The 13,569-nt window shown below is 35.1% G+C and overlaps 1 pseudogene; it reads left to right on the top strand.

The window, feature by feature from the left end:
- Nucleotides 1-13,569, top strand: part of LOC141578280 (tolloid-like protein 1) — a 253,168-nt pseudogene that overhangs the window by 70,639 nt on the left and 168,960 nt on the right.

Genomic DNA, 13,569 nt, shown 5'->3' with positions numbered 1-13,569 from the left:
GGGAGTCCCAACCTAGAACCCGATGCACAGGCTCAGAAATTGATACTGAGTTGGACTTAAAGCCACCGACATCATAATGGGACCCCAACTTTAGTGGGATTAAAATGATCATAGAGTGGAGGATGAATTGGAGAAGGGCACGACTGAAAACCTAAGCACAGCTTGTGAATCTGCTGCATTCTTCAAAGAAGCACGGAGGACACGGCCAGTGAGAAAGACGGCATCTCGGGGGCACTGCAGAGTACATGTGGAAACTGGCAACTGGTTAGAGATGGGGGCAGAGTGGGGATTAAAGAAAGGCAGGTAGAAAAAATGTTCCTATAAATAGTTGGCAATGACAAATCAAAATTTCAAAATCCAGATATTAATATATAAGTTTAAGCTGAAAAATTATTTTCATAACCTAATCCAGCTTCCGGTTTTCACCTGTCAAATAATGAATCTCTGATGGAATTAAGATCTACCTGAGTCATACAACTAGTCTATTATAAAGCAATGGCTCAACTTGAGGCCCAAATTTGCGTGTCCATCCTTCTTTACATTTTAAATTAAGAATACCTTACTTTAATATGTTGATTTTTCTTTGAAACTTTAAAATTAATGTTTTTATGTTTCCCAGCATAGTTGGATTAAGTAAATTGGATTAATATTTTTATTCATTTTATAACTGTTCAGGATAATAATATATGAGAATCTTAACAATGTATTTAGGTTACCTTAGTGTTTTTCTACACATTATCCAATTACATTTTTCTGATTTAACCCTGCCCAGATCAGCCTGAAATAATCATCTCCATTTTATAGCAAGAAAATTCACTCAAACTCAGAAAGTTTAAGTAAACTAGCAAACTGAGAAGCTAGAACTTGAACCCAGGCTTTCTGACTCCCAGTCACAAACAGCTTCTAGTTGTAGAAAAAGATGTAGATTTTCCCTTTAGTATGATACAATTCAGTGCTGAACAAAACCTTCATTATCAATTATTCCAGGAGTTGTAAATCTTTCTGGAGAGGGCATACAGGAAATATTTTGGCTTTGCCACCTATACAGTTTGTTCAGATACTCAATTCTCCTGTTGTATCACAAAAGCAGTCACAGACAGTATGTAAAGGAATGTGTCTAACAAAACGTTCTTTACAAAAACTGGCTGCAGGCTGGATTTCACCCATGGGGTAGAGTTTACTGATCCCTGATCTCGCCTGTACTCTGACTTCTGAGAAGAAAACTGTTGACTCCCTAGAGAGTTTATTAGACTTGTCCAAACTATGTCTGGCTGGAGCCCAGAAATCTATTTTATTTTACTGCTTTTGATTCTAATGTCTTTTTCTAAAGAGCTATTTAATAATATCAGCCTAATTGACAAGATTTGTATCTTCCCCATTCTCAGCACTATAATGTATAAATATTATTCTAATTGGTCTTTTGATGGTGTTCATGGAATTAGTTTAGGTAGTCAGTGATGACTTAATTATGCTAACAAAGTTCACTGACTACATCTTTCTCTGGAGGCTTCCAGACATCTGGTCCCTTGACTGTTGATCTGCCTTTCTTCAAGATTCTTCACTCCGCAGGATTGTAAAACAAAGTCTTTAATAAGCAGAATCCACAGCAATTGTATCAATTTAACTTTGCAGAACAGCAACCAAGACTCCTAACAGAGCAGAGGAAATCTTAGAATTCTTTGTAACTCCCTCAATCCCATGTTCCGAGGGAACTATGATTAATTTTCAGTTGATAAATGGTAAATTGACACTTACCATAAGACATAAAACATTTATAAAATTGTGCTAGGTAGTTTTTATTTCATCATTTTTTTTTTTGAAAAAAGATGCAGCATAAAATAGTATAATAGAAAACCAGATATTTTCCAAGTGCTTTTGATTTGTAATTCAAGTATGGATTCTGCTAGTAACCTTAGTCAAAGGCCAACATTTTTCTTCTCCCTAAGATTTGACTTTAGGAAACCTATCTTTATTACATTTTCTACTTCTAAAGGACTGTTTTATATTAAAGTAAGCCAGTTTTGGTCTTTTGCAGTGCTTGGAGTTTAAAATAGAAGATTAAAAACAAGATAGGAAACTGTGCTGTTTAGATTTACACCCCTCTTCCAACTGTGTGTGTGTGTGTGTTTTGGTGTGTTCCAAGCTTCAAGTATTAACTATTTGTTAGCAATGCAACCACATTGTTTCGATTTTGAATAAATTTTGATGATACACTTCCCTCCAGTTTAGCTGTTTTTTTTCCCCTCATTCAGAAGGAAGTTGAATCTCTTTGCATACTATTATTTTAAAAAAACCTTAAATCTCAGAGGGAAGCCACAAATGAGCCTTGAGGTCTACTGTTTGTGTCTATGTTCTAGTTTTGCCATCTCTGTTATAATAAATGAGTTCCCACATGATCATGCGGAGTTGAAACCCTAGTGGTCACTATAGGGAGACTACAAATGCAGACTGAAACTTAATACCAGACAGTGGTCATATTCCTTATTTGGTAGCAGTCTTAAACCAAGTACAAAGTTAAGGGGGAAACCAGAAATTATTTCCCAGTTACATCCGAAGAATAACTTGATGTTGCATTGGTACTCAGAGATGGAGGAGCAAACATATTGAGAACATCAGGAAAATAGAAGCCATGTGTTTTCATAATCAAGTACTGAGGATTATTGGAAAATACAAAAAAAAAAGAAAGATGAGTCTTTTGCCCTTTGATATTTTGGAAATTTTGTAACACTTAGAATATTTGAAATGATAAAATCAGGTGAAGGAAAAGAAAAATGAAGGAAAAAGAAAAATGTAAATAATCCAGACAGATAAATGAAAAGTTTTATTAAACCAAACCAAATTATGCCATACCTACTGTATTGCATTTAAAAAAGCATGTCTCTATTCTCAACATTTTTAATAGACTTCACCCTTTTGTAATCAAGAAAGTACATGTTTAAAGAAACTGATAAATGTTGAATTTAATGGTGAACGGCTAACACCATCATAAAGTACAAGTGAATCTCATTATAGCTAGACAAATTCTTATTTTTATTGGGAATTAAAACCAATGTTGGTATACAATTTCATCAATGATAATTGTGGTACTGAGATATAAGATGCCATGAGAAATATTGTTATGCTGTATTTTCATTTCAGGAAAAAGTAAGCTAATTAAGGATTGATTTGCCTTTCTGTTACTACTTACATTTCTGTTAAATACTGTGCTCAAGAAATGGGAGAAGTATATGTTTTCTAACACCAAAATGGTAGTTATTTTTAGGAAACATGGGTTCAAGATTGATTACGTATGTATTTTTTTGCTTTTTTTCATTCCTCAAGAATCCTCTAAAATTCAGATTTTTATATGGTCACAAAGGAATTCTTTAAATAGTGTTACAAACTGTAGTTTTATATTAGAAGTATTTCAAATTATCATAAATTGTTGCTTTTGGCCAAAGTCCATTTCTGTTTCTAGAGTAAAGAACAGGTTCACTATATACCTTAAGCATCTTGGATATTTTAAGCAGAATAGAGTTAGAATAATTTTTTGAATACAAAAATGTTTTCCGAATGAATTTTACCTCATTAGATACATGCATTTCTTAGTTTGGCTCTACTTTTGGTGTAATTAAGAAAAAAAGTTAATTACTTGAAAAGTTGAGTCTTTTTGTAAAGCAGTAAGAAAATTGCCTTTTCTAACATTCTTGAATTATTTTAAAAAGCATTATTTCAAAAGTACAGAATAAAGGCTTATGTACAAGATCTTTTAACTTGAAAGGTCTTTAAATATATATTCTTGGATCTAGAAAAACATAGTGACATCTGTTTTTGATGACAGTTACAGGGACAAATTTGAATTCTAGAGCTCTATTTAAAACATTTCAACATATGCAATAACGATCTTCAAAGATGGCACATAGTGGTTATTTTTAGTATGATTAAACATGTCTGAAATAAATTATTGAAAAGTAGAAAGTCATGGCAAAATCAGAAGTTTTCATGGTTTAATATTTAAGAAAATTCAAAACAAGCCATTTGAATAAAGATTTCTGTTTGTTTCATAATTATGCAAATAAATTAACTTTACAGAAACTTTGGTTTCATTGCTAAAATAATTTAGTTTGCTTATTGACATTGTGCTTCTATTTTGTTAAACATTCATGTGAATGACAAAATGGGATTTTTGAGGTGTTTTTTAAGAAGAAATTATAGAGAGATAATAATACAGAAAGAAAATAATAAGAATTTGCTGTGAATCCCATTTTCACAGTAGTCCCAGGTTCCTAGCCTCTAGGAATCAAATCACCCATGTGCAGTTACAGTCATTTTTAATCTGTGTGTTTTTTTGCTCCATTTTGCAGATCGTTTTAAATTTTACTACAGTGGCCCTATACAAAAGTAGCTTGTGCTGGTGTGACTACACTGAAGTCAGAGATGGGTGCTGGAGAAAACCCCCTCTCCTTGCTAAGAGATGATTCACCCCTTCTGTGGCTGTGCATATGGTCTGTCCTGTCTGAAGACAGTTCTTTCAAGAGTCACCTCAGAGTTTAAAATGTATGAGACTAACATTTTCATTTGTATTATACCTTTTTCCAACCACAGCAAAAATACAGATGGATAAATAGATGATTGATTTAAAGTAGCTTAAATTATGAGATGGTGCTTCTATCTGAACATACTGGTTTAGAATAGCTTTCGCATGCATTAAGCTTTTAGTGACTACTCATCACATGTCTCTGTGTTTTTAATTTAAAAATCAGAGTTTTAATGAGAAAACCAGATAAATTGTGTGTGTGTGTGTGTGTGTGTTTTGTTTGCTAAGACAGTAGAGCATGAGCTATTAGGAACACATTTGGTCACTGGCTTCCTAAACCAAAGGTGTTGGCTCTTACTGAAGATGTCATGGTGTTGCAGGTTTTTTGTGACTGAGAAACTAGTTTGTGTCATAAGTTATAGCTCAGATTTGGTGCTTACAAAAGTCTGCTGCCAACATGTAACCACAGACCACACCATTAGCTTGCGTGAGGCACTTTACTGTTGCCCTCAGTTTTACTTAAAGGTGAGAACTGCCACTGTGAGTGTCTGAGCATCTACTCTATTGATTTTTTTTTTGAGGTTGTATCTTTTCCTTTATTTTTGAAGTAGCTTTGCTCAATTATGTCTATGTGCTGTACAGATCTTTTTTTCTTAACATCTAAGACCTGCTGAATGGACACTGTTGTATTAAAGGTGACAGTGGTCTTAGTAAGTCCAAGAGATCTCTAGAAATGCTTAAAAATAAGGAAAAATAAGGATCTCATCTAATTGATAAGTCAGGTCCAGGAAAATACTGCCTTGAACATTGCTTCTTAGCCTAGCTGAAGCCATTTGTAATATATGTATATATGTTCCAAAGAAAACATTTCATAAACTCTTTTGGTCATGTCAGGGTGATGTGTTTTGGTAATGGTCATGGCTCTAGTACTGGGGGTAGAGATAGGAACCAAATCAGGGTTTATGTTTAATTTGTAGCTAAGTGGAAAGCAGTTAGAATATAGATTCACATTTAGGAGGCTCTCTTTATTCTTTTATTTCTTTTAGGTAGATTCTGTGGGGACAGATTGCCTGAAGCTCTTACCTCTGCAGACAGCAGAATGTGGGCTGAGCTTCGCAGCAGCAGTAACTGGGTGGGACAGGGGTTTGCAGTTGCCTGCAAAGGCAGGTCACACTGAGTTTTACAGGTGACTTCCCCTTAGATCTCTTAACAGAAGTGTCCTTTCTCTCAGTTTCATTAGAATGATCTTATTTTAATTATGAAGTTTTCTAAACCTGTATTATAATGTTTATCAGGATGATTTTCATAAAAATCCCTGGTAAATTTAAATCCCAAGAACAGCCTGTTTTCTGGTACCAGTAATGTAGTAACATAAATGTACTCCTCCAGGAAGTGTGGGGGAAAACTCATCAGGGATGTGTGAGAAACGGCAACAAATGGTACAAGAGTTCTTAGACTTCAGCTGTGTTTTCATGGTAGTATTAAAATATGAAGAAATAGCCACTTCCCTTTACTGAGCTGGTGTGTGTTTGACGCCTGTACTACTGAAGTACCTGTACTACTAGAAACTGCATGGTTCTGGGGCTTTCTTTGTCTAACTGAGAGCATAGGCATTCAAGAAGAATTTCCTAGATGGTTCACTCTATACGTCTTTTAAACAATAAACTGGCATCGTGCTTCCTGGCTTTAAAAACAGCTCCCTTCTTGCCAGGTCATGGGTGGAGAAGACCCTTCTTGCTCCTGCCTCTGCCCGGATAATCTATCTTATCTAAATTAAGATAATTTAAAAGACAGATTTCTTCTTCCCTTAGACTTTTAAGAGAACAGAGGCATTTGTTTTTGAGATTAACTAGGTGGCAGTGAAGAGGCTGGTTTGGATGGAGCCATGGATGTTGAGCACAAGGCCTGCTCAGGGCCAGAGGCCCAGGGAGTTCTGTGCAGCAACTTCATCTGAGGTTGAAAGACCAAAAGAAGCAGTTCAGGGAGTCACAGAACAAACTCACACAGAAGAAATTTACAAAATCTCCAAAAGTTTTTTAAAAGTAAACCAAAAAATGCTTGTTTTTGTAAAGAGGTGAATTAACAGTGGTTACCCCTCTGCTGACTATTACCTATTGTTTATAGTTGAGTGGTTAGGCTGTTTTGTTTGTTTGTTTGTTTGTTTGTTTGGGGGGTTTTTTTTTTGCCAACTAAATATTTACAACCAGCCAACCTTGATGTTTCTAACCTGGTCTGTAGGTACTCATCTACAGGCATGGAACTAAAATGTTACCTTAGAAGAAAATGAAAATGCATGTCTGGGTTTATTTACTTGTTTCTTTTGGCTTTCCTCAGCTATCTGTGGAGGTGAGATACATAAAAATGAAGGACAGATTCATTCTTCTAACTAGCCTGATGACTACAGGCCCAAGAAAGAACGTGTATGGAAAACAGCAGTGACAGAAGGTTGCTACGTCAGGCCGACCTTTCAGGCCTTTGAGGTCAAGTCCCTCGGGCAGCCTTCCCAGGGCACATCCTCCATAAATGACTGTACATTTAAGGGGATCCTCATTAAAGAAGCAAATACCTAGAGAAGCAGCTTTTTAATCAGCGAAGACGCAACGGATTGCCTATAAAATGTAACATCAAGAGCGAGGAGGGGTTTTTTTTCTTCTTTCCTCTTACTGCAGACATTTTCAAGAAGATTAAAGTGAATTTACATTATCTGTGCTTGTTGAATTAGAATGTTTGAAGCCCTGACAACAGTTTCTTTTAACAAATGCCCAGGCTTGTTTCACAAAGGACACTTGAAGGGTCCATTAAATAAAAAAACTTTTATTTCTCTTCTAAACTAAGAGGTTAAAAGGTAGATTGTCCTTTGTTGTTGTTGTTGGGGGAAAGCCATTTTTCATTTTTTATCATTATGCAGAAAATTGTTTATATCAGAAATAGAGATTTAAATATTCTTAGGAGCTTTTGACTTCATCAAAAATATTTATTGAGAAAGAGCTCAGCACCAACATTGCATTATTAGGTGAGGGCAGAATAAACCAAAGGCCAGTCAGAGGCCTGTGTCCAGTCCTCTTCCAGGTTCCAGGTGGAAGCCCCAGCTCCAGCCCCCAGTCCCAGCCTGACCCCGCCAGCTCCAGCCTTGGGTTCAGGGTCTCACAGACACTACGTTGCTCTCAGCTGTCTCCAAGGGGCTGCTGTGGTCTCCTCCAAGGCTCCAGCTCCCTTTCTGTCCCAGTGGACTTCCCCACGGGACAAGGGGCTTCCCAGGGGAGGGTGCTTCTCCTCCTTTGCTGCTCCCTCCCCCAGGGGACAGGTCCCACCCCAATTTCCTTTTTTTCTACCTGGTTTTGTGAGGATTATCTTTGTATTTCTGATTGTAAGATATTCTGCCAAAGTTCAGTATGTATTCTGTGAGGGTTCCTTATTCAGATGTAGTTTTAATGTACTCACGAGAGAGCGTGAGCTATGAGTCCTACTCTGCCATCTTGGCCATCTTCCCCCCAAATTTTTATCTTGGTACCATTGACCCTTTGAACAACACAGGTTCAACAGAGATCCACTTTTATGTGGATTTTTTAAAAAGCATAGTAACTGTTATTTTCATTTTCTTTAAGTGTGGGGAAGAGTTTTTGTTTGATTAGAGATCACAATATACAGAATCAAAAGAACTAGGGTTTAAGTGGTGAATCTCTCCAGACCGTTTCAGCCTCCTTCCCTTGGATAAGTCATTTATTAATTTGTTTGTTTTTCAACTGCACCAGCTTGGCACGCCTAACTCCAACATTGTTGAAGGGTCAAATGTACATTTTGAATTACCTGATTAAAAGTTATCCTTTAATTTCGTTAAGTGTTTTATATTAGTTAAAGTTAAGTAGACTAGTCTTTGTGAATGAACTAGGAATCCAGAACAAGGAGATCTTAATTAGTTAAAATTTTTATGCTTTCCCTGTCCTATTTTTGGATATTTGGCTAAGAATATATATTGGTTGATGACAATAAAAAAGAAGTATCTCTTCAGAATTACAGTTTAGGTTACCGTTCTACTCTGAAAGATTAGATCAAATAAACTTGACTAAGCTTGCATAATTATTGGTAGCACTGTGATTGAAACCAGTTTCATGGCCTGGTACTCCTGCACCCAGGTCTTGGTCACAAAGTGAGGCATCTGTATTCTCTCATGGCATTAAATTTATTCCCTTCATAAGTATTGTCATTTGTACGTTTGTATTGTTTGATCACTGAATGTCAATCAGGGACATGTCTGTTTATTCATCACTGTTCATACACTATCAAGTATATATTAACCGGCAATAGATTTTCAGTAAATATTTATTAAATTTATGAGTGACTTAAAAATAATTGTGTCATGAAGGAAAAAAAAATCAAATGGCAACATTGAAAAACCAGAATCATATGAAAATAGACCTAACCCGGACTCGTGGCTTTGATTTTCACATGATTGTGCATATTTGTTTTTTCTCCTCTATTTCTGAGCTGTAGTTACATATGTATCAATATTTGTTAAAGATTAAAAAGAAATAATAAAAAATTAAATATTATACTGGTATATCTGAAAATGATCATCTATTCAACTTTTTTCCTTCTTTTAAAAATTCCTTTTAACAATAGCATTATTACTTTGACTTTACTGTATTTTCCTATATTAAAATTGATTTATTTTTAATAATAAATGCTAATCTAGATTGTTTTTGTTAGTCATACTTTTCTTTAATGTTTTCCCCCAAAGCAAAAAATAATGATTTAAAAATTATTCCAAGTGTATACAATTTTAAGTTACATTATCTATAAAAGTTTAATCATTTTTGTAGTTGGTAGCATTCATTATATTTTGAAATTACATTCCAGCAGTCATAGAAGAGGGTATTTTTATTATGGTAAAAATAGACATGACAGAAAATTTACCGTCTTAACTATTTTTTAAGTGTACGACACAGTAGTGTTAAGTACACTCACACTGTTGTGCAATCAACCTCAAGAAGTCTTTTCATCTGCAAAGCTGAAACTCCTTACCCAGCAAGCAACAATTCCCCATTCCCTCTTCCCCCCAGCCCCTGATGATCACACTTCTGCTTTATTTCTCTATGAAGTTGACTACTCTTGGGTACCTCATGTAAGTGGAATCACAATACTTAACTTTTTTGGTGACTTTTTAAAATTGCACTTAGTGTAATATCCTCAAGGCTCTTGCATGCTGTAGCACATGAAAGGATTGCCTTCCTTTTTAAGGCTAATACTCCTTTATGTATATACCATATTTTGCTTATCCACTCATCCACTGATGGACATTGGGTTGCTTCCACCTCCTGGCTATTATGAATAATGCTGGTACAAATGTGGATATACAAATCTCTCTCCAAGACCCTGCTTTCAATTTTTAAAATATATACCCAGAAGTGGAATTGCTGAACCATATGGTAATTTTATTTTCAATTTTTCAGAGAGTATGAGAGAGCTTTTACTGAAACTATTACCTACAAGTTTTGGAGTTTTCAGAGGTTTTTACAAACATCTAGGTATCACAGTAGATGATTTTGCAATGTTACAGTTGGAAATTTGATTATAAAATAAAGGCAAAGTGTGTGAATGGGTCCTAAACCTGGGCCTGGTCTCTTGCTCCAAGGCGGGCTTTCCTGCAGTGTCAGGGCTCACCCTCACGCACTGGCCACAAAGCTCTGCACTGCTTGGCAGTGTTAGAATGAAAGGCTGACTACTTCAGGTTACATTTAATTGATTTTAGTTCTTGCTAAATAAAATCACTCAGCTTTTCCATGCTTCCTCTCTAACCTGCCAGTAAAAGGCCTGAGCCCCCACTTAGTAATGAAATGTAGTATTAATTCCTTCTGGCTAAACTTTGTACTTGTCCTTCCTTCTTTGTGTATTTGGATCTACTTCCATTGTCATTTATAAATCAGTTTCCAAAAAGATCTTCACAGCTTACTATCCCTTTCACTGTTTTCTCTATATACATATGAGTTCTGTTTATATTATGATAAACTTGCCACACTGCTATATGTTTTATGCTCTGATTACCTTAAAGTCTATAATAAACCAGCATCATCAGTATCAAAATATTTATTACGTGTATAATTGTGTGTGACATTGAGTTCAGGTCCCAGATCTATGAACTGTGTCCATGCTTTAAATCAAGACGAAACTGCTTTTCTTTCTTTGTTTTTGTGAACCATTGACTTTGGTGTTTTTTCTCATAGTTCTTAAGGTTACTAGCATAACATTAATGGACTTACCCACTTTTTAGCTTCAACCATATTTATTTCTATCTATTCTGTATACTAATTGATAAAGTAATTGATACAGCTGTAGAAAATATTATACAAATAAATAGAATAACTCAAGCTCTCATTTGTGCTCACCATCATTACTGTTGTGTAAATATAATTGAAGAGGTATAATTTTAACACCAATAGAGCAGATTTATTGTGCTGACTTTGCAGTTAGGATTACTGCAATTACACTGGAAAAAATATGTAAACAAAGATCATTGAAGTCATTGATATCTTATGTCAACAACAATGACATTTACTTATGGGAATATAGTGTGTATTTCTATTGTGTTACCCCTAATACCAGGTGCATAATACTTAATATGTAACTAATAGGTAATTCATAAATAGATACTGATGGAATTAATCCTAAAATTGGTCATTTTTTATGCACTTACCCATGAGATATTTATACTTTGTATGTCATATAAAATATTTGAACCTCTAAATTTTACCAAGTAAGCAGTGAAGATGTTATAAATTAAAATTTAAAAAGATCTACTGTGTAACTATTAAAGGGACAGAGTGAGTTTTATATATGGGGAAATATCCATTATCCTATTTCTCTTTAATCATTGAAGAAATGTAATTTTTTCAATAATTTGTATCCTGTTCTCTTTGTACTGTAATTTTTTAAGCAGTGATTTCTTCAAAATAGTCATTTAAAATCTTTTTAAATTAACCTCCTTATTTTTTTTGCCTGGTATGGCTCCTAATATGAAGCACTGTGATTTTATTTTACTAATTGACCTTATGTGGCAAGCATCTTTTCTTCATTGTGTGTTCTCACTTTCTTTCCTCTTTGAACTTAGCCTCTCCTGCCTCTTCCAGTGTGATTCATGAGTTGGGAGCAGTTCATTCTGTGCTGCTCAAGCAGCTGAAGAAACGTTGGCTGACTGAGACCTTTGGTTATTTTCCCTACACTTTCATCACTAGTTCAGTTCTCTTTATGCTTTTACCAGGCTCTATACCGTAAGAGTTTTAGATGTTATTTTATGTGTCCCCTTGACCAGAGAATAGCCTTTGGTCATCTGAAAGTGTTCTCATATTTATAGAGACCTCTGATTTTGAAGGGAGTATATTAAGGACTGAGAGAAGAAGGTCTGTCTATAGCTGGTCAGATGGCCCTTGCCTTCCCTGGTCATTACTAGTGGGACTGCTAGCTCGCTCTCATCTCCCTGTTTAAATATGCTTTTAAAATGAGATATTTTTAATGTTAAATATTTTCCAATTCTTTCTCATAATTCCACACATACAGAATACATTTTTTAGGAAAAAAATCTATATTTATGAGTCACAGTGACTTCCTACTGATACTATAATTTAAAATTGCAACCTTAACTCCCTGCATCTGCTTCTCATATTTCCTATCTTGTTTCATGTTGTATTTTTCCATAGAATGTATTGCTTTCTTGTATTTTATGATTATTATTTACCCTGTTTATTGTTTCTTTGTTTTTTTCCCACCAGGATAAGCTCCAGGAGGGTGAGGTTCTTTGTTATTTGGCAGGACAACACATACTACATTAGGAGGGGTGCCCAGCAGAGAACAGGCACTGAATATTTGATGAAGGAATGAATGAATCCTGATTTGTGATTGGGAAAAGGGCAGCAGCAAAGGCAGTACTTAGTTTTAATCAAATCTGCTTCAGAATCTGTTTTTGTCTGTTTGTTCTTCTGCTGCCTAATTTGAAGACTGTAATTGTTAACATATTCACAAATCAGGAAATGGATCTTCACCCAACTGTACCAGCAGTTTCAGGCATACAGGTTTTAGTTCATTGAATGAACGTGTTTCTTGACATTCTTTTTGTACTAGGAGAATCCCATAATTTAGTGAATTGTATGTTGAATGATGGTTGACGAGATGTAATATTGTTCATGGTTTATTAATTACAGATGTCAGTGCTTTCTGGCTTCAAATACCTAATAAGTAGTTGACTCTGTTAAGACTTCAGGGTTAGTGCCCATTTTCTATGAAAAAATAAAAAGCAAGAATTTATTTTGAAATGGTCTTGTGATCTGTAAAACAATGTATAAATTTTGATTTGTTTGTAGAAGTTCAGGGCTAAAACACAGGTCCATGAACATGCACTTCTTTATAAAGTTTTATAGACCAATAGTCTGAGCTAATATTTGCATTTTAATTGTTTAAGAAGGAGACTGAGTTCCAAGTTGCACAGGTTGAGTGGGATGTGTTAAGGTAAAAGGGCTCATCTAAATAAGCCCCGTTACCCTGAGGCGTGGTCCAGTGCTGGTTCTGCAGTGGACGAGTCTTCTCACACACAGCTATGCTAACTACAGATAAAGAATTCCATAGACTAGAAAAATATGTAATCCCATGTTATCAAATTTGTCTTCAAAAGAGATACATAACCTAAAACTACAATATTTTGAATTCAGCTTCTCTATTAATAAAATGCTGGCTTTGTTGCTGAACTATGATGAAATAGCATATCTAGCCCAGATATCTAATGATAATTTTAAGTCTGAATTTTCTTGAATTGTGTTTTCCAAAGAATTATTTCTTGTATTTTTATTTTATTTTAAAAGGTGGTTAGCTTCTGTTGATCCTAAAGCATGTGGATGCACTTTTTCATAGATTTTTTTCCACTGTGTCTACCAGATTAATACAACCTTTATTCACAGATAGTGTAGGTATTACCAGGCACCCTCATCAGAGACACTCTCATTTGGTATACGTCATTTGTTCCCCGGCCAGGTCAGTATTATGGCACTGAGAACGCATAATGTTCTTAC

The sequence above is a fragment of the Camelus bactrianus genome, chromosome 8, assembly GCF_048773025.1.
Source record: "Camelus bactrianus isolate YW-2024 breed Bactrian camel chromosome 8, ASM4877302v1, whole genome shotgun sequence".
Classification (NCBI taxonomy): Eukaryota; Metazoa; Chordata; class Mammalia; order Artiodactyla; family Camelidae; genus Camelus; species Camelus bactrianus.
The sequence above is the reverse complement of the archived record's forward strand: the minus strand, read 5'-3'. Positions and strand labels throughout refer to the sequence as shown.